This window comes from Marmota flaviventris, chromosome 17, assembly GCF_047511675.1.
Source record: "Marmota flaviventris isolate mMarFla1 chromosome 17, mMarFla1.hap1, whole genome shotgun sequence".
Classification (NCBI taxonomy): Eukaryota; Metazoa; Chordata; class Mammalia; order Rodentia; family Sciuridae; genus Marmota; species Marmota flaviventris.
Genome location: NC_092514.1, coordinates 47,305,033 through 47,327,702, shown reverse-complemented (window position 1 = coordinate 47,327,702; position 22,670 = coordinate 47,305,033). Strand labels below are relative to the sequence as shown.

Sequence of the window (22,670 nt, the reverse complement as noted above, 5' to 3'; positions counted from 1 at the left end):
TCAGATAGAGCTCTAACCTCTAGAGTGTACAAAGAACTCAAAAAGTTAAACAACAAAAAAGCAGATAACCCAATCAACAAATGGGACAAGGACTTGGACAGAAATTTCTCAGAAGAGGACATACAATCAATTAACAAATACATGAAAAAATGCTCACCATCTCTAGCAATCAGAGAAATGCAAATCAAAACCACCCTAAGATACCATCTCACTCCAGTCAGAAAGGCAGCCATTATGAAGTCAAACAACAATAAGTGCTGGCGAGGATGGGGGCGGGGGGGGGGGGGGGGGGGATGGTACACTCATACATTGCTGGTGGGACTGCAAATTGGTGCAGCCAATTTGGAAAGCAGTATGGAGATTCCTTGGAAAGCTGGGAATGGAACCACCATTTGACCCAGCTATTCTCCTTCTTGGATTATACCCAAAAGACCTAAGAAGAGCATACTACAGGGACACAGCCACATCAATGTTTACAGCAGCACAATTCACAATAGCTAGAATGGGGAACCAACCTAGATGCCCTTCAATAGATGAATGGATTAAAAAATGTGGCATTTATACACAACGAAATATTACTCAGCACTAAAAAATAACAAGATCATGGCATTTGCAGGGAAATGGATGGCAAAGAAGGCCCAGTGTGAGAAGGTGGCTGTAGGCAGAGCGGGACAGCCATTGCCAAGGAAGAAATGCTCATCCATGGGGAATACGGGTAGGCCACAGAAATGAAAGTTTCCTTTGCCGTCACATCAATAGGGGGACCTCTGAGGCTGCCACCACTTCTGGAACTGGCCTGTCCAGTCACCACTGAGGACCTGAACTGGGAGAAACAGAAAGCTCCGCAGCACATCCACTGCCTTCTGATGGGTGAGTCCCAGGCCATCTGGGACAGCAATACCATGCCCCCCAACCCCAGCCCATGTGTGGGCCCCTCTACCTGGGGAGGGGCCAAGCCTCTGGCACCAGTGGGCCTCAGCCAGACCCTGCCTTACCACCCCAGCACTGCCTCCCCGCCCAAAGTGGGTGGGCGCTGCTCTCTCCTCCCAGAGACACCCTCCTACCTCCAAACTTTGTGTCCCCCTCTTCCACAGCCTGCCAACTGTTCCTTGGCCCTTCCTCCCAGGCCCTCTCCCAGCACTTTGGCAGGCTTGGCTCTGCAGCCAGGGGCTCCCTTGGGGGGCCACCCTCATGAACACCATTATGACTTCACAGTCCCCCTTCCCCCACATCTGGGGCCTCCATCTGACTCCAGTAGGAACTTCCTACTCTCTCACCAGGGCCCAAAGCCCAACAGTACTCACAGGGCCTCAGCAGTAGACAGCTCCAGTCTGCCACCTTTTTTTTTAATTTTTACTTATTTTTTTTAGTCATACATGACAGAATGTGTGTGGGTGCTGACATGGGCCCCCACGGTGGGATTTCTACGTCTGTCAGCACCAAGGGCTGAGTGGGTTGGGCTGCCCAGGCTGGGGGGCCTGCTATCAATGGTGGGAATGGAGCTACCCCTGGACCTGGAGATCCCAGGTGTCCAAACTACTGACAGCTGGCAGAGGTGGGGGCTCTGGGCTTCTTCCTGTCAGAAACCCCAGGTGGGATGGTGGCTCTAGGGATGAGGGGCTTCTTCCCTCGGGGAGCGTGTTTAGGTACCTTTCAAGACGGCAGACTGAGGAATCAGACCAGAGACTCTGCGTCTAATAGAAGATAAAGTTGGTCCTCATCTTCATCTCGTGGGGGCAGGCCCCAAATTCCTTAATAAGACTCCTATAGCACAAGAGTTAAAACCAAGAATCAACAAATGGGACGAATTCAAACTGAAAAAGTTTTTTCTCAGCAAGAGAAATAATATGCGAGGTGAATAGGGAGCCTACATCCTGGGAACCAATTTTTACCCCTCAAACATCAGATAGAGCTCAAATCTCTAGAGTGTACAAAGAACTCAAAAAGTTAAACAACAAAAAAGCAGATAACCCAAACAACAAATGGGCCAAGGACTTGGACAGAAACTTCTCAGAAGAGGACATACAATCAATTAACAAATACATGAAAAAATGCTCACCATCTCTAGCAATCAGAGAAATGCAAATCAAAACCACCCTAAGATACCATCTCACTCCAGTCAGAAAGGCAGCCATTATGAAGTCAAACAACAATAAGTGCTGGCGAGGATGGGGGGGGGCGGGGGGAAGGTACACTCATACATTGCTGGTGGGACTGCAAATTGGTGCAGCCAATTTGGAAAGCAGTATGGAGATTCCTTGGAAAGCTGGGAATGGAACCACCATTTGACCCAGCTATTCTCCTTCTTGGATTATACCCAAAAGACCTAAGAAGAGCATACTACAGGGACACAGCCACATCAATGTTTACAGCAGCACAATTCACAATAGCTAGAATGGGGAACCAACCTAGATGCCCTTCAATAGATGAATGGATTAAAAAATGTGGCATTTATACACAACGAAATATTACTCAGCACTAAAAAATAACAAGATCATGGCATTTGCAGGGAAATGGATGGCAAAGAAGGCCCAGTGTGAGAAGGTGGCTGTAGGCAGAGCGGGACAGCCATTGCCAAGGAAGAAATGCTCATCCATGGGGAATACGGGTAGGCCACAGAAATGAAAGTTTCCTTTGCCGTCACATCAATAGGGGGACCTCTGAGGCTGCCACCACTTCTGGAACTGGCCTGTCCAGTCACCACTGAGGACCTGAACTGGGAGAAACAGAAAGCTCCGCAGCACATCCACTGCCTTCTGATGGGTGAGTCCCAGGCCATCTGGGACAGCAATACCATGCCCCCCAACCCCAGCCCATGTGTGGGCCCCTCTACCTGGGGAGGGGCCAAGCCTCTGGCACCAGTGGGCCTCAGCCAGACCCTGCCTTACCACCCCAGCACTGCCTCCCCGCCCAAAGTGGGTGGGCGCTGCTCTCTCCTCCCAGAGACACCCTCCTACCTCCAAACTTTGTGTCCCCCTCTTCCACAGCCTGCCAACTGTTCCTTGGCCCTTCCTCCCAGGCCCTCTCCCAGCACTTTGGCAGGCTTGGCTCTGCAGCCAGGGGCTCCCTTGGGGGGCCACCCTCATGAACACCATTATGACTTCACAGTCCCCCTTCCCCCACATCTGGGGCCTCCATCTGACTCCAGTAGGAACTTCCTACTCTCTCACCAGGGCCCAAAGCCCAACAGTACTCACAGGGCCTCAGCAGTAGACAGCTCCAGTCTGCCACCTTTTTTTTTAATTTTTACTTATTTTTTTTAGTCATACATGACAGAATGTGTGTGGGTGCTGACATGGGCCCCCACGGTGGGATTTCTACGTCTGTCAGCACCAAGGGCTGAGTGGGTTGGGCTGCCCAGGCTGGGGGGCCTGCTATCAATGGTGGGAATGGAGCTACCCCTGGACCTGGAGATCCCAGGTGTCCAAACTACTGACAGCTGGCAGAGGTGGGGGCTCTGGGCTTCTTCCTGTCAGAAACCCCAGGTGGGATGGTGGCTCTAGGGATGAGGGGCTTCTTCCCTCGGGGAGCGTGTTTAGGTACCTTTCAAGACGGCAGACTGAGGAATCAGACCAGAGACTCTGCGTCTAATAGAAGATAAAGTTGGTCCTCATCTTCATCTCGTGGGGGCAGGCCCCAAATTCCTTAATAAGACTCCTATAGCACAAGAGTTAAAACCAAGAATCAACAAATGGGACGAATTCAAACTGAAAAAGTTTTTTCTCAGCAAGAGAAATAATATGCGAGGTGAATAGGGAGCCTACATCCTGGGAACCAATTTTTACCCCTCAAACATTAGATAGAGCTCTAATCTCTAGAGTGTACAAAGAACTCAAAAAGTTAAACAACAAAAAAGCAGATAACCCAAACAACAAATGGGCCAAGGACTTGGACAGAAACTTCTCAGAAGAGGACATACAATCAATTAACAAATACATGAAAAAATGCTCACCATCTCTAGCAATCAGAGAAATGCAAATCAAAACCACCCTAAGATACCATCTCACTCCAGTCAGAAAGGCAGCCATTATGAAGTCAAACAACAATAAGTGCTGGCGAGGATGGGGGGGGGCGGGGGGAAGGTACACTCATACATTGCTGGTGGGACTGCAAATTGGTGCAGCCAATTTGGAAAGCAGTATGGAGATTCCTTGGAAAGCTGGGAATGGAACCACCATTTGACCCAGCTATTCTCCTTCTTGGATTATACCCAAAAGACCTAAGAAGAGCATACTACAGGGACACAGCCACATCAATGTTTACAGCAGCACAATTCACAATAGCTAGAATGGGGAACCAACCTAGATGCCCTTCAATAGATGAATGGATTAAAAAATGTGGCATTTATACACAACGAAATATTACTCAGCACTAAAAAATAACAAGATCATGGCATTTGCAGGGAAATGGATGGCAAAGAAGGCCCAGTGTGAGAAGGTGGCTGTAGGCAGAGCGGGACAGCCATTGCCAAGGAAGAAATGCTCATCCATGGGGAATACGGGTAGGCCACAGAAATGAAAGTTTCCTTTGCCGTCACATCAATAGGGGGACCTCTGAGGCTGCCACCACTTCTGGAACTGGCCTGTCCAGTCACCACTGAGGACCTGAACTGGGAGAAACAGAAAGCTCCGCAGCACATCCACTGCCTTCTGATGGGTGAGTCCCAGGCCATCTGGGACAGCAATACCATGCCCCCCAACCCCAGCCCATGTGTGGGCCCCTCTACCTGGGGAGGGGCCAAGCCTCTGGCACCAGTGGGCCTCAGCCAGACCCTGCCTTACCACCCCAGCACTGCCTCCCCGCCCAAAGTGGGTGGGCGCTGCTCTCTCCTCCCAGAGACACCCTCCTACCTCCAAACTTTGTGTCCCCCTCTTCCACAGCCTGCCAACTGTTCCTTGGCCCTTCCTCCCAGGCCCTCTCCCAGCACTTTGGCAGGCTTGGCTCTGCAGCCAGGGGCTCCCTTGGGGGGCCACCCTCATGAACACCATTATGACTTCACAGTCCCCCTTCCCCCACATCTGGGGCCTCCATCTGACTCCAGTAGGAACTTCCTACTCTCTCACCAGGGCCCAAAGCCCAACAGTACTCACAGGGCCTCAGCAGTAGACAGCTCCAGTCTGCCACCTTTTTTTTTAATTTTTACTTATTTTTTTTAGTCATACATGACAGAATGTGTGTGGGTGCTGACATGGGCCCCCACGGTGGGATTTCTACGTCTGTCAGCACCAAGGGCTGAGTGGGTTGGGCTGCCCAGGCTGGGGGGCCTGCTATCAATGGTGGGAATGGAGCTACCCCTGGCTGGACCTGGAGATCCCAGGTGTCCAAACTACTGACAGCTGGCAGAGGTGGGGGCTCTGGGCTTCTTCCTGTCAGAAACCCCAGGTGAGATGGTGGCTCCAGGGATGAGGGGCTTCTTCCCTCGGGGAGCGTGTTTAGGTACCTTTCAAGACGGCAGACTGAGGAATCAGACCAGAGACTCTGCGTCTAATAGAAGATAAAGTTGGTCCTCATCTTCATCTCGTGGGGGCAGGCCCCAAATTCCTTAATAAGACTCCTATAGCACAAGAGTTAAAACCAAGAATCAACAAATGGGACGAATTCAAACTGAAAAAGTTTTTTCTCAGCAAGAGAAATAATATGCGAGGTGAATAGGGAGCCTACATCCTGGGAACCAATTTTTACCCCTCAAACATCAGATAGAGCTCTAATCTCTAGAGTGTACAAAGAACTCAAAAAGTTAAACAACAAAAAAGCAGATAACCCAATCAACAAATGGGACAAGGACTTGGACAGAAACTTCTCAGAAGAGGACATACAATCAATTAACAAATACATGAAAAAATGCTCACCATCTCTAGCAATCAGAGAAATGCAAATCAAAACCACCCTAAGATACCATCTCACTCCAGTCAGAAAGGCAGCCATTATGAAGTCAAACAACAATAAGTGCTGGCGAGGATGGGGGGGGGCGGGGGGAAGGTACACTCATACATTGCTGGTGGGACTGCAAATTGGTGCAGCCAATTTGGAAAGCAGTATGGAGATTCCTTGGAAAGCTGGGAATGGAACCACCATTTGACCCAGCTATTCTCCTTCTTGGATTATACCCAAAAGACCTAAGAAGAGCATACTACAGGGACACAGCCACATCAATGTTTACAGCAGCACAATTCACAATAGCTAGAATGGGGAACCAACCTAGATGCCCTTCAATAGATGAATGGATTAAAAAATGTGGCATTTATACACAACGAAATATTACTCAGCACTAAAAAATAACAAGATCATGGCATTTGCAGGGAAATGGATGGCAAAGAAGGCCCAGTGTGAGAAGGTGGCTGTAGGCAGAGCGGGACAGCCATTGCCAAGGAAGAAATGCTCATCCATGGGGAATACGGGTAGGCCACAGAAATGAAAGTTTCCTTTGCCGTCACATCAATAGGGGGACCTCTGAGGCTGCCACCACTTCTGGAACTGGCCTGTCCAGTCACCACTGAGGACCTGAACTGGGAGAAACAGAAAGCTCCGCAGCACATCCACTGCCTTCTGATGGGTGAGTCCCAGGCCATCTGGGACAGCAATACCATGCCCCCCAACCCCAGCCCATGTGTGGGCCCCTCTACCTGGGGAGGGGCCAAGCCTCTGGCACCAGTGGGCCTCAGCCAGACCCTGCCTTACCACCCCAGCACTGCCTCCCCGCCCAAAGTGGGTGGGCGCTGCTCTCTCCTCCCAGAGACACCCTCCTACCTCCAAACTTTGTGTCCCCCTCTTCCACAGCCTGCCAACTGTTCCTTGGCCCTTCCTCCCAGGCCCTCTCCCAGCACTTTGGCAGGCTTGGCTCTGCAGCCAGGGGCTCCCTTGGGGGGCCACCCTCATGAACACCATTATGACTTCACAGTCCCCCTTCCCCCACATCTGGGGCCTCCATCTGACTCCAGTAGGAACTTCCTACTCTCTCACCAGGGCCCAAAGCCCAACAGTACTCACAGGGCCTCAGCAGTAGACAGCTCCAGTCTGCCACCTTTTTTTTTAATTTTTACTTATTTTTTTTAGTCATACATGACAGAATGTGTGTGGGTGCTGACATGGGCCCCCACGGTGGGATTTCTACGTCTGTCAGCACCAAGGGCTGAGTGGGTTGGGCTGCCCAGGCTGGGGGGCCTGCTATCAATGGTGGGAATGGAGCTACCCCTGGACCTGGAGATCCCAGGTGTCCAAACTACTGACAGCTGGCAGAGGTGGGGGCTCTGGGCTTCTTCCTGTCAGAAACCCCAGGTGGGATGGTGGCTCCAGGGATGAGGGGCTTCTTCCCTCGGGGAGCGTGTTTAGGTACCTTTCAAGACGGCAGACTGAGGAATCAGACCAGAGACTCTGCGTCTAATAGAAGATAAAGTTGGTCCTCATCTTCATCTCGTGGGGGCAGGCCCCAAATTCCTTAATAAGACTCCTATAGCACAAGAGTTAAAACCAAGAATCAACAAATGGGACGAATTCAAACTGAAAAAGTTTTTTCTCAGCAAGAGAAATAATATGCGAGGTGAATAGGGAGCCTACATCCTGGGAACCAATTTTTACCCCTCAAACATCAGATAGAGCTCTAATCTCTAGAGTGTACAAAGAACTCAAAAAGTTAAACAACAAAAAAGCAGATAACCCAATCAACAAATGGGACAAGGACTTGGACAGAAACTTCTCAGAAGAGGACATACAATCAATTAACAAATACATGAAAAAATGCTCACCATCTCTAGCAATCAGAGAAATGCAAATCAAAACCACCCTAAGATACCATCTCACTCCAGTCAGAAAGGCAGCCATTATGAAGTCAAACAACAATAAGTGCTGGCGAGGATGGGGGGGGGGGGGGGGAAGGTACACTCATACATTGCTGGTGGGACTGCAAATTGGTGCAGCCAATTTGGAAAGCAGTATGGAGATTCCTTGGAAAGCTGGGAATGGAACCACCATTTGACCCAGCTATTCTCCTTCTTGGATTATACCCAAAAGACCTAAGAAGAGCATACTACAGGGACACAGCCACATCAATGTTTACAGCAGCACAATTCACAATAGCTAGAATGGGGAACCAACCTAGATGCCCTTCAATAGATGAATGGATTAAAAAATGTGGCATTTATACACAACGAAATATTACTCAGCACTAAAAAATAACAAGATCATGGCATTTGCAGGGAAATGGATGGCAAAGAAGGCCCAGTGTGAGAAGGTGGCTGTAGGCAGAGCGGGACAGCCATTGCCAAGGAAGAAATGCTCATCCATGGGGAATACGGGTAGGCCACAGAAATGAAAGTTTCCTTTGCCGTCACATCAATAGGGGGACCTCTGAGGCTGCCACCACTTCTGGAACTGGCCTGTCCAGTCACCACTGAGGACCTGAACTGGGAGAAACAGAAAGCTCCGCAGCACATCCACTGCCTTCTGATGGGTGAGTCCCAGGCCATCTGGGACAGCAATACCATGCCCCCCAACCCCAGCCCATGTGTGGGCCCCTCTACCTGGGGAGGGGCCAAGCCTCTGGCACCAGTGGGCCTCAGCCAGACCCTGCCTTACCACCCCAGCACTGCCTCCCCGCCCAAAGTGGGTGGGCGCTGCTCTCTCCTCCCAGAGACACCCTCCTACCTCCAAACTTTGTGTCCCCCTCTTCCACAGCCTGCCAACTGTTCCTTGGCCCTTCCTCCCAGGCCCTCTCCCAGCACTTTGGCAGGCTTGGCTCTGCAGCCAGGGGCTCCCTTGGGGGGCCACCCTCATGAACACCATTATGACTTCACAGTCCCCCTTCCCCCACATCTGGGGCCTCCATCTGACTCCAGTAGGAACTTCCTACTCTCTCACCAGGGCCCAAAGCCCAACAGTACTCACAGGGCCTCAGCAGTAGACAGCTCCAGTCTGCCACCTTTTTTTTTAATTTTTACTTATTTTTTTTAGTCATACATGACAGAATGTGTGTGGGTGCTGACATGGGCCCCCACGGTGGGATTTCTACGTCTGTCAGCACCAAGGGCTGAGTGGGTTGGGCTGCCCAGGCTGGGGGGCCTGCTATCAATGGTGGGAATGGAGCTACCCCTGGCTGGACCTGGAGATCCCAGGTGTCCAAACTACTGACAGCTGGCAGAGGTGGGGGCTCTGGGCTTCTTCCTGTCAGAAACCCCAGGTGGGATGGTGGCTCCAGGGATGAGGGGCTTCTTCCCTCGGGGAGCGTGTTTAGGTACCTTTCAAGACGGCAGACTGAGGAATCAGACCAGAGACTCTGCGTCTAATAGAAGATAAAGTTGGTCCTCATCTTCATCTCGTGGGGGCAGGCCCCAAATTCCTTAATAAGACTCCTATAGCACAAGAGTTAAAACCAAGAATCAACAAATGGGACGAATTCAAACTGAAAAAGTTTTTTCTCAGCAAGAGAAATAATATGCGAGGTGAATAGGGAGCCTACATCCTGGGAACCAATTTTTACCCCTCAAACATCAGATAGAGCTCTAATCTCTAGAGTGTACAAAGAACTCAAAAAGTTAAACAACAAAAAAGCAGATAACCCAATCAACAAATGGGACAAGGACTTGGACAGAAACTTCTCAGAAGAGGACATACAATCAATTAACAAATACATGAAAAAATGCTCACCATCTCTAGCAATCAGAGAAATGCAAATCAAAACCACCCTAAGATACCATCTCACTCCAGTCAGAAAGGCAGCCATTATGAAGTCAAACAACAATAAGTGCTGGCGAGGATGGGGGGGGGGGGGGGGGAAGGTACACTCATACATTGCTGGTGGGACTGCAAATTGGTGCAGCCAATTTGGAAAGCAGTATGGAGATTCCTTGGAAAGCTGGGAATGGAACCACCATTTGACCCAGCTATTCTCCTTCTTGGATTATACCCAAAAGACCTAAGAAGAGCATACTACAGGGACACAGCCACATCAATGTTTACAGCAGCACAATTCACAATAGCTAGAATGGGGAACCAACCTAGATGCCCTTCAATAGATGAATGGATTAAAAAATGTGGCATTTATACACAACGAAATATTACTCAGCACTAAAAAATAACAAGATCATGGCATTTGCAGGGAAATGGATGGCAAAGAAGGCCCAGTGTGAGAAGGTGGCTGTAGGCAGAGCGGGACAGCCATTGCCAAGGAAGAAATGCTCATCCATGGGGAATACGGGTAGGCCACAGAAATGAAAGTTTCCTTTGCCGTCACATCAATAGGGGGACCTCTGAGGCTGCCACCACTTCTGGAACTGGCCTGTCCAGTCACCACTGAGGACCTGAACTGGGAGAAACAGAAAGCTCCGCAGCACATCCACTGCCTTCTGATGGGTGAGTCCCAGGCCATCTGGGACAGCTATACCATGCCCCCCAACCCCAGCCCATGTGTGGGCCCCTCTACCTGGGGAGGGGCCAAGCCTCTGGCACCAGTGGGCCTCAGCCAGACCCTGCCTTACCACCCCAGCACTGCCTCCCCGCCCAAAGTGGGTGGGCGCTGCTCTCTCCTCCCAGAGACACCCTCCTACCTCCAAACTTTGTGTCCCCCTCTTCCACAGCCTGCCAACTGTTCCTTGGCCCTTCCTCCCAGGCCCTCTCCCAGCACTTTGGCAGGCTTGGCTCTGCAGCCAGGGGCTCCCTTGGGGGGCCACCCTCATGAACACCATTATGACTTCACAGTCCCCCTTCCCCCACATCTGGGGCCTCCATCTGACTCCAGTAGGAACTTCCTACTCTCTCACCAGGGCCCAAAGCCCAACAGTACTCACAGGGCCTCAGCAGTAGACAGCTCCAGTCTGCCACCTTTTTTTTTAATTTTTACTTATTTTTTTTAGTCATACATGACAGAATGTGTGTGGGTGCTGACATGGGCCCCCACGGTGGGATTTCTACGTCTGTCAGCACCAAGGGCTGAGTGGGTTGGGCTGCCCAGGCTGGGGGGCCTGCTATCAATGGTGGGAATGGAGCTACCCCTGGCTGGACCTGGAGATCCCAGGTGTCCAAACTACTGACAGCTGGCAGAGGTGGGGGCTCTGGGCTTCTTCCTGTCAGAAACCCCAGGTGAGATGGTGGCTCCAGGGATGAGGGGCTTCTTCCCTCGGGGAGCGTGTTTAGGTACCTTTCAAGACGGCAGACTGAGGAATCAGACCAGAGACTCTGCGTCTAATAGAAGATAAAGTTGGTCCTCATCTTCATCTCGTGGGGGCAGGCCCCAAATTCCTTAATAAGACTCCTATAGCACAAGAGTTAAAACCAAGAATCAACAAATGGGACGAATTCAAACTGAAAAAGTTTTTTCTCAGCAAGAGAAATAATATGCGAGGTGAATAGGGAGCCTACATCCTGGGAACCAATTTTTACCCCTCAAACATCAGATAGAGCTCTAATCTCTAGAGTGTACAAAGAACTCAAAAAGTTAAACAACAAAAAAGCAGATAACCCAATCAACAAATGGGACAAGGACTTGGACAGAAACTTCTCAGAAGAGGACATACAATCAATTAACAAATACATGAAAAAATGCTCACCATCTCTAGCAATCAGAGAAATGCAAATCAAAACCACCCTAAGATACCATCTCACTCCAGTCAGAAAGGCAGCCATTATGAAGTCAAACAACAATAAGTGCTGGCGAGGATGGGGGGGGGCGGGGGGAAGGTACACTCATACATTGCTGGTGGGACTGCAAATTGGTGCAGCCAATTTGGAAAGCAGTATGGAGATTCCTTGGAAAGCTGGGAATGGAACCACCATTTGACCCAGCTATTCTCCTTCTTGGATTATACCCAAAAGACCTAAGAAGAGCATACTACAGGGAAACAGCCACATCAATGTTTACAGCAGCACAATTCACAATAGCTAGAATGGGGAACCAACCTAGATGCCCTTCAATAGATGAATGGATTAAAAAATGTGGCATTTATACACAACGAAATATTACTCAGCACTAAAAAATAACAAGATCATGGCATTTGCAGGGAAATGGATGGCAAAGAAGGCCCAGTGTGAGAAGGTGGCTGTAGGCAGAGCGGGACAGCCATTGCCAAGGAAGAAATGCTCATCCATGGGGAATACGGGTAGGCCACAGAAATGAAAGTTTCCTTTGCCGTCACATCAATAGGGGGACCTCTGAGGCTGCCACCACTTCTGGAACTGGCCTGTCCAGTCACCACTGAGGACCTGAACTGGGAGAAACAGAAAGCTCCGCAGCACATCCACTGCCTTCTGATGGGTGAGTCCCAGGCCATCTGGGACAGCAATACCATGCCCCCCAACCCCAGCCCATGTGTGGGCCCCTCTACCTGGGGAGGGGCCAAGCCTCTGGCACCAGTGGGCCTCAGCCAGACCCTGCCTTACCACCCCAGCACTGCCTCCCCGCCCAAAGTGGGTGGGCGCTGCTCTCTCCTCCCAGAGACACCCTCCTACCTCCAAACTTTGTGTCCCCCTCTTCCACAGCCTGCCAACTGTTCCTTGGCCCTTCCTCCCAGGCCCTCTCCCAGCACTTTGGCAGGCTTGGCTCTGCAGCCAGGGGCTCCCTTGGGGGGCCACCCTCATGAACACCATTATGACTTCACAGTCCCCCTTCCCCCACATCTGGGGCCTCCATCTGACTCCAGTAGGAACTTCCTACTCTCTCACCAGGGCCCAAAGCCCAACAGTACTCACAGGGCCTCAGCAGTAGACAGCTCCAGTCTGCCACCTTTTTTTTTAATTTTTACTTATTTTTTTTAGTCATACATGACAGAATGTGTGTGGGTGCTGACATGGGCCCCCACGGTGGGATTTCTACGTCTGTCAGCACCAAGGGCTGAGTGGGTTGGGCTGCCCAGGCTGGGGGGCCTGCTATCAATGGTGGGAATGGAGCTACCCCTGGACCTGGAGATCCCAGGTGTCCAAACTACTGACAGCTGGCAGAGGTGGGGGCTCTGGGCTTCTTCCTGTCAGAAACCCCAGGTGGGATGGTGGCTCCAGGGATGAGGGGCTTCTTCCCTCGGGGAGCGTGTTTAGGTACCTTTCAAGACGGCAGACTGAGGAATCAGACCAGAGACTCTGCGTCTAATAGAAGATAAAGTTGGTCCTCATCTTCATCTCGTGGGGGCAGGCCCCAAATTCCTTAATAAGACTCCTATAGCACAAGAGTTAAAACCAAGAATCAACAAATGGGACGAATTCAAACTGAAAAAGTTTTTTCTCAGCAAGAGAAATAATATGCGAGGTGAATAGGGAGCCTACATCCTGGGAACCAATTTTTACCCCTCAAACATCAGATAGAGCTCTAATCTCTAGAGTGTACAAAGAACTCAAAAAGTTAAACAACAAAAAAGCAGATAACCCAATCAACAAATGGGACAAGGACTTGGACAGAAACTTCTCAGAAGAGGACATACAATCAATTAACAAATACATGAAAAAATGCTCACCATCTCTAGCAATCAGAGAAATGCAAATCAAAACCACCCTAAGATACCATCTCACTCCAGTCAGAAAGGCAGCCATTATGAAGTCAAACAACAATAAGTGCTGGCGAGGATGGGGGGGGGGGGGGGAAGGTACACTCATACATTGCTGGTGGGACTGCAAATTGGTGCAGCCAATTTGGAAAGCAGTATGGAGATTCCTTGGAAAGCTGGGAATGGAACCACCATTTGACCCAGCTATTCTCCTTCTTGGATTATACCCAAAAGACCTAAGAAGAGCATACTACAGGGACACAGCCACATCAATGTTTACAGCAGCACAATTCACAATAGCTAGAATGGGGAACCAACCTAGATGCCCTTCAATAGATGAATGGATTAAAAAATGTGGCATTTATACACAACGAAATATTACTCAGCACTAAAAAATAACAAGATCATGGCATTTGCAGGGAAATGGATGGCAAAGAAGGCCCAGTGTGAGAAGGTGGCTGTAGGCAGAGCGGGACAGCCATTGCCAAGGAAGAAATGCTCATCCATGGGGAATACGGGTAGGCCACAGAAATGAAAGTTTCCTTTGCCGTCACATCAATAGGGGGACCTCTGAGGCTGCCACCACTTCTGGAACTGGCCTGTCCAGTCACCACTGAGGACCTGAACTGGGAGAAACAGAAAGCTCCGCAGCACATCCACTGCCTTCTGATGGGTGAGTCCCAGGCCATCTGGGACAGCTATACCATGCCCCCCAACCCCAGCCCATGTGTGGGCCCCTCTACCTGGGGAGGGGCCAAGCCTCTGGCACCAGTGGGCCTCAGCCAGACCCTGCGTTACCACCCCAGCACTGCCTCCCCGCCCAAAGTGGGTGGGCGCTGCTCTCTCCTCCCAGAGACACCCTCCTACCTCCAAACTTTGTGTCCCCCTCTTCCACAGCCTGCCAACTGTTCCTTGGCCCTTCCTCCCAGGCCCTCTCCCAGCACTTTGGCAGGCTTGGCTCTGCAGCCAGGGGCTCCCTTGGGGGGCCACCCTCATGAACACCATTATGACTTCACAGTCCCCCTTCCCCCACATCTGGGGCCTCCATCTGACTCCAGTAGGAACTTCCTACTCTCTCACCAGGGCCCAAAGCCCAACAGTACTCACAGGGCCTCAGCAGTAGACAGCTCCAGTCTGCCACCTTTTTTTTTAATTTTTACTTATTTTTTTTAGTCATACATGACAGAATGTGTGTGGGTGCTGACATAGGCCCCCACGGTGGGATTTCTACGTCTGTCAGCACCAAGGGCTGAGTGGGTTGGGCTGCCCAGGCTGGGGGGCCTGCTATCAATGGTGGGAATGGAGCTACCCCTGGCTGGACCTGGAGATCCCAGGTGTCCAAACTACTGACAGCTGGCAGAGGTGGGGGCTCTGGGCTTCTTCCTGTCAGAAACCCCAGGTGGGATGGTGGCTCCAGGGATGAGGGGCTTCTTCCCTCGGGGAGCGTGTTTAGGTACCTTTCAAGACGGCAGACTGAGGAATCAGACCAGAGACTCTGCGTCTAATAGAAGATAAAGTTGGTCCTCATCTTCATCTCGTGGGGGCAGGCCCCAAATTCCTTAATAAGACTCCTATAGCACAAGAGTTAAAACCAAGAATCAACAAATGGGACGAATTCAAACTGAAAAAGTTTTTTCTCAGCAAGAGAAATAATATGCGAGGTGAATAGGGAGCCTACATCCTGGGAACCAATTTTTACCCCTCAAACATCAGATAGAGCTCTAATCTCTAGAGTGTACAAAGAACTCAAAAAGTTAAACAACAAAAAAGCAGATAACCCAATCAACAAATGGGACAAGGACTTGGACAGAAACTTCTCAGAAGAGGACATACAATCAATTAACAAATACATGAAAAAATGCTCACCATCTCTAGCAATCAGAGAAATGCAAATCAAAACCACCCTAAGATACCATCTCACTCCAGTCAGAAAGGCAGCCATTATGAAGTCAAACAACAATAAGTGCTGGCGAGGATGGGGGGGGGGGGGGGGAAGGTACACTCATACATTGCTGGTGGGACTGCAAATTGGTGCAGCCAATTTGGAAAGCAGTATGGAGATTCCTTGGAAAGCTGGGAATGGAACCACCATTTGACCCAGCTATTCTCCTTCTTGGATTATACCCAAAAGACCTAAGAAGAGCATACTACAGGGACACAGCCACATCAATGTTTACAGCAGCACAATTCACAATAGCTAGAATGGGGAACCAACCTAGATGCCCTTCAATAGATGAATGGATTAAAAAATGTGGCATTTATACACAACGAAATATTACTCAGCACTAAAAAATAACAAGATCATGGCATTTGCAGGGAAATGGATGGCAAAGAAGGCCCAGTGTGAGAAGGTGGCTGTAGGCAGAGCGGGACAGCCATTGCCAAGGAAGAAATGCTCATCCATGGGGAATACGGGTAGGCCACAGAAATGAAAGTTTCCTTTGCCGTCACATCAATAGGGGGACCTCTGAGGCTGCCACCACTTCTGGAACTGGCCTGTCCAGTCACCACTGAGGACCTGAACTGGGAGAAACAGAAAGCTCCGCAGCACATCCACTGCCTTCTGATGGGTGAGTCCCAGGCCATCTGGGACAGCAATACCATGCCCCCCAACCCCAGCCCATGTGTGGGCCCCTCTACCTGGGGAGGGGCCAAGCCTCTGGCACCAGTGGGCCTCAGCCAGACCTTGCCTTACCACCCCAGCACTGCCTCCCCGCCCAAAGTGGGTGGGCGCTGCTCTCTCCTCCCAGAGACACCCTCCTACCTCCAAACTTTGTGTCCCCCTCTTCCACAGCCTGCCAACTGTTCCTTGGCCCTTCCTCCCAGGCCCTCTCCCAGCACTTTGGCAGGCTTGGCTCTGCAGCCAGGGGCTCCCTTGGGGGGCCACCCTCATGAACACCATTATGACTTCACAGTCCCCCTTCCCCTACATCTGGGGCCTCCATCTGACTCCAGTAGGAACTTCCTACTCTCTCACCAGGGCCCAAAGCCCAACAGTACTCACAGGGCCTCAGCAGTAGACAGCTCCAGTCTGCCACCTTTTTTTTTAATTTTTACTTATTTTTTTTAGTCATACATGACAGAATGTGTGTGGGTGCTGACATGGGCCCCCACGGTGGGATTTCTACGTCTGTCAGCACCAAGGGCTGAGTGGGTTGGGCTGCCCAGGCTGGGGGGCCTGCTATCAATGGTGGGAATGGAGCTACCCCTGGCTGGACCTGGAGATCCCAGGTGTCCAAACTACTGACAGCTGGCAGAGGTGGGGGCTCTGGGCTTCTTCCTGTCAGAAACCCCAGGTGGGATGGTGGCTCCAGGGATGAGGGGCTTCTTCCCTCGGGGAGCGTGTTTAGGTACCTTTCAAGACGGCAGACTGAGGAATCAGACCAGAGACTCTGCGTCTAATAGAAGATAAAGTTGGTCCTCATCTTCATCTCGTGGGGGCAGGCCCCAAATTCCTTAATAAGACTCCTATAGCACAAGAGTTAAAACCAAGAATCAACAAATGGGACGAATTCAAACTGAAAAAGTTTTTTCTCAGCAAGAGAAATAATATGCGAGGTGAATAGGGAGCCTACATCCTGGGAACCAATTTTTACCCCTCAAACATCAGATAGAGCTCTAATCTCTAGAGTGTACAAAGAACTCAAAAAGTTAAACAACAAAAAAGCAGATAACCCAATCAACAAATGGGACAAGGACTTGGACAGAAACTTCTCAGAAGAGGACATACAATCAATTAACAAATACATGAAAAAATGCTCACCATCTCTAGCAATCAGAGAAATGCAAATCAAAACCACCCTAAGATACCATCTCACTCCAGTCAGAAAGGCAGCCATTATGAAGTCAAACAACAATAAGTGCTGGCGAGGATGGGGGGGGGGCGGGAGGTACACTCATACATTGCTGGTGGGACTGCAAATTGGTGCAGCCAATTTGGAAAGCAGTATGGAGATTCCTTGGAAAGCTGGGAATGGAACCACCATTTGACCCAGCTATTCTCCTTCTTGGATTATACCCAAAAGACCTAAGAAGAGCATACTACAGGGACACAGCCACATCAATGTTTACAGCAGCACAATTCACAATAGCTAGAATGGGGAACCAACCTAGATGCCCTTCAATAGATGAATGGATTAAAAAATGTGGCATTTATACACAACGAAATATTACTCAGCACTAAAAAATAACAAGATCATGGCATTTGCAGGGAAATGGATGGCAAAGAAGGCCCAGTGTGAGAAGGTGGCTGTAGGCAGAGCGGGACAGCCATTGCCAAGGAAGAAATGCTCATCCATGGGGAATACGGGTAGGCCACAGAAATGAAAGTTTCCTTTGCCGTCACATCAATAGGGGGACCTCTGAGGCTGCCACCACTTCTGGAACTGGCCTGTCCAGTCACCACTGAGGACCTGAACTGGGAGAAACAGAAAGCTCCGCAGCACATCCACTGCCTTCTGATGGGTGAGTCCCAGGCCATCTGGGACAGCAATACCATGCCCCCCAACCCCAGCCCATGTGTGGGCCCCTCTACCTGGGGAGGGGCCAAGCCTCTGGCACCAGTGGGCCTCAGCCAGACCCTGCCTTACCACCCCAGCACTGCCTCCCCGCCCAAAGTGGGTGGGCGCTGCTCTCTCCTCCCAGAGACACCCTCCTACCTCCAAACTTTGTGTCCCCCTCTTCCACAGCCTGCCAACTGTTCCTTGGCCCTTCCTCCCAGGCCCTCTCCCAGCACTTTGGCAGGCTTGGCTCTGCAGCCAGGGGCTCCCTTGGGGGGCCACCCTCATGAACACCATTATGACTTCACAGTCCCCCTTCCCCCACATCTGGGGCCTCCATCTGACTCCAGTAGGAACTTCCTACTCTCTCACCAGGGCCCAAAGCCCAACAGTACTCACAGGGCCTCAGCAGTAGACAGCTCCAGTCTGCCACCTTTTTTTTTAATTTTTACTTATTTTTTTTAGTCATACATGACAGAATGTGTGTGGGTGCTGACATGGGCCCCCACGGTGGGATTTCTACGTCTGTCAGCACCAAGGGCTGAGTGGGTTGGGCTGCCCAGGCTGGGGGGCCTGCTATCAATGGTGGGAATGGAGCTACCCCTGGACCTGGAGATCCCAGGTGTCCAAACTACTGACAGCTGGCAGAGGTGGGGGCTCTGGGCTTCTTCCTGTCAGAAACCCCAGGTGGGATGGTGGCTCTAGGGATGAGGGGCTTCTTCCCTCGGGGAGCGTGTTTAGGTACCTTTCAAGACGGCAGACTGAGGAATCAGACCAGAGACTCTGCGTCTAATAGAAGATAAAGTTGGTCCTCATCTTCATCTCGTGGGGGCAGGCCCCAAATTCCTTAATAAGACTCCTATAGCACAAGAGTTAAAACCAAGAATCAACAAATGGGACGAATTCAAACTGAAAAAGTTTTTTCTCAGCAAGAGAAATAATATGCGAGGTGAATAGGGAGCCTACATCCTGGGAACCAATTTTTACCCCTCAAACATCAGATAGAGCTCTAATCTCTAGAGTGTACAAAGAACTCAAAAAGTTAAACAACAAAAAAGCAGATAACCCAAACAACAAATGGGCCAAGGACTTGGACAGAAACTTCTCAGAAGAGGACATACAATCAATTAACAAATACATGAAAAAATGCTCACCATCTCTAGCAATCAGAGAAATGCAAATCAAAACCACCCTAAGATACCATCTCACTCCAGTCAGAAAGGCAGCCATTATGAAGTCAAACAACAATAAGTGCTGGCGAGGATGGGGGGGGGCGGGGGGAAGGTACACTCATACATTGCTGGTGGGACTGCATATTGGTGCAGCCAATTTGGAAAGCAGTATGGAGATTCCTTGGAAAGCTGGGAATGGAACCACCATTTGACCCAGCTATTCTCCTTCTTGGATTATACCCAAAAGACCTAAGAAGAGCATACTACAGGGACACAGCCACATCAATGTTTACAGCAGCACAATTCACAATAGCTAGAATGGGGAACCAACCTAGATGCCCTTCAATAGATGAATGGATTAAAAAATGTGGCATTTATACACAACGAAATATTACTCAGCACTAAAAAATAACAAGATCATGGCATTTGCAGGGAAATGGATGGCAAAGAAGGCCCAGTGTGAGAAGGTGGCTGTAGGCAGAGCGGGACAGCCATTGCCAAGGAAGAAATGCTCATCCATGGGGAATACGGGTAGGCCACAGAAATGAAAGTTTCCTTTGCCGTCACATCAATAGGGGGACCTCTGAGGCTGCCACCACTTCTGGAACTGGCCTGTCCAGTCACCACTGAGGACCTGAACTGGGAGAAACAGAAAGCTCCGCAGCACATCCACTGCCTTCTGATGGGTGAGTCCCAGGCCATCTGGGACAGCAATACCATGCCCCCCAACCCCAGCCCATGTGTGGGCCCCTCTACCTGGGGAGGGGCCAAGCCTCTGGCACCAGTGGGCCTCAGCCAGACCCTGCCTTACCACCCCAGCACTGCCTCCCCGCCCAAAGTGGGTGGGCGCTGCTCTCTCCTCCCAGAGACACCCTCCTACCTCCAAACTTTGTGTCCCCCTCTTCCACAGCCTGCCAACTGTTCCTTGGCCCTTCCTCCCAGGCCCTCTCCCAGCACTTTGGCAGGCTTGGCTCTGCAGCCAGGGGCTCCCTTCGGGGGCCACCCTCATGAACACCATTATGACTTCACAGTCCCCCTTCCCCCACATCTGGGGCCTCCATCTGACTCCAGTAGGAACTTCCTACTCTCTCACCAGGGCCCAAAGCCCAACAGTACTCACAGGGCCTCAGCAGTAGACAGCTCCAGTCTGCCACCTTTTTTTTTAATTTTTACTTATTTTTTTTAGTCATACATGACAGAATGTGTGTGGGTGCTGACATGGGCCCCCACGGTGGGATTTCTACGTCTGTCAGCACCAAGGGCTGAGTGGGTTGGGCTGCCCAGGCTGGGGGGCCTGCTATCAATGGTGGGAATGGAGCTACCCCTGGCTGGACCTGGAGATCCCAGGTGTCCAAACTACTGACAGCTGGCAGAGGTGGGGGCTCTGGGCTTCTTCCTGTCAGAAACCCCAGGTGGGATGGTGGCTCCAGGGATGAGGGGCTTCTTCCCTCGGGGAGCGTGTTTAGGTACCTTTCAAGACGGCAGACTGAGGAATCAGACCAGAGACTCTGCGTCTAATAGAAGATAAAGTTGGTCCTCATCTTCATCTCGTGGGGGCAGGCCCCAAATTCCTTAATAAGACTCCTATAGCACAAGAGTTAAAACCAAGAATCAACAAATGGGACGAATTCAAACTGAAAAAGTTTTTTCTCAGCAAGAGAAATAATATGCGAGGTGAATAGGGAGCCTACATCCTGGGAACCAATTTTTACCCCTCAAACATCAGATAGAGCTCTAACCTCTAGAGTGTACAAAGAACTCAAAAAGTTAAACAACAAAAAAGCAGATAACCCAATCAACAAATGGGACAAGGACTTGGACAGAAATTTCTCAGAAGAGGACATACAATCAATTAACAAATACATGAAAAAATGCTCACCATCTCTAGCAATCAGAGAAATGCAAATCAAAACCACCCTAAGATACCATCTCACTCCAGTCAGAAAGGCAGCCATTATGAAGTCAAACAACAATAAGTGCTGGCGAGGATGGGGGGGGGGGGGGGGAGGTACACTCATACATTGCTGGTGGGACTGCAAATTGGTGCAGCCAATTTGGAAAGCAGTATGGAGATTCCTTGGAAAGCTGGGAATGGAACCACCATTTGACCCAGCTATTCTCCTTCTTGGATTATACCCAAAAGACCTAAGAAGAGCATACTACAGGGACACAGCCACATCAATGTTTACAGCAGCACAATTCACAATAGCTAGAATGGGGAACCAACCTAGATGCCCTTCAATAGATGAATGGATTAAAAAATGTGGCATTTATACACAACGAAATATTACTCAGCACTAAAAAATAACAAGATCATGGCATTTGCAGGGAAATGGATGGCAAAGAAGGCCCAGTGTGAGAAGGTGGCTGTAGGCAGAGCGGGACAGCCATTGCCAAGGAAGAAATGCTCATCCATGGGGAATACGGGTAGGCCACAGAAATGAAAGTTTCCTTTGCCGTCACATCAATAGGGGGACCTCTGAGGCTGCCACCACTTCTGGAACTGGCCTGTCCAGTCACCACTGAGGACCTGAACTGGGAGAAACAGAAAGCTCCGCAGCACATCCACTGCCTTCTGATGGGTGAGTCCCAGGCCATCTGGGACAGCTATACCATGCCCCCCAACCCCAGCCCATGTGTGGGCCCCTCTACCTGGGGAGGGGCCAAGCCTCTGGCACCAGTGGGCCTCAGCCAGACCCTGCCTTACCACCCCAGCACTGCCTCCCCGCCCAAAGTGGGTGGGCGCTGCTCTCTCCTCCCAGAGACACCCTCCTACCTCCAAACTTTGTGTCCCCCTCTTCCACAGCCTGCCAACTGTTCCTTGGCCCTTCCTCCCAGGCCCTCTCCCAGCACTTTGGCAGGCTTGGCTCTGCAGCCAGGGGCTCCCTTGGGGGGCCACCCTCATGAACACCATTATGACTTCACAGTCCCCCTTCCCCCACATCTGGGGCCTCCATCTGACTCCAGTAGGAACTTCCTACTCTCTCACCAGGGCCCAAAGCCCAACAGTACTCACAGGGCCTCAGCAGTAGACAGCTCCAGTCTGCCACCTTTTTTTTTTAATTTTTACTTATTTTTTTTAGTCATACATGACAGAATGTGTGTGGGTGCTGACATGGGCCCCCACGGTGGGATTTCTACGTCTGTCAGCACCAAGGGCTGAGTGGGTTGGGCTGCCCAGGCTGGGGGGCCTGCTATCAATGGTGGGAATGGAGCTATCCCTGGACCTGGAGATCCCAGGTGTCCAAACTACTGACAGCTGGCAGAGGTGGGGGCTCTGGGCTTCTTCCTGTCAGAAACCCCAGGTGGGATGGTGGCTCCAGGGATGAGGGGCTTCTTCCCTCGGGGAGCGTGTTTAGGTACCTTTCAAGACGGCAGACTGAGGAATCAGACCAGAGACTCTGCGTCTAATAGAAGATAAAGTTGGTCCTCATCTTCATCTCGTGGGGGCAGGCCCCAAATTCCTTAATAAGACTCCTATAGCACAAGAGTTAAAACCAAGAATCAACAAATGGGACGAATTCAAACTGAAAAAGTTT

At 50.6% G+C, this 22,670-nt stretch overlaps 1 protein-coding gene across 1 annotated transcript in view; it reads right to left on the bottom strand.

Annotated features, from left to right (window-relative positions):
• Nucleotides 1-22,670, bottom strand: part of LOC114079095 (small integral membrane protein 36-like) — a 235,256-nt gene that overhangs the window by 90,754 nt on the left and 121,832 nt on the right. The gene's annotated exons all lie outside the window — the stretch shown is intronic.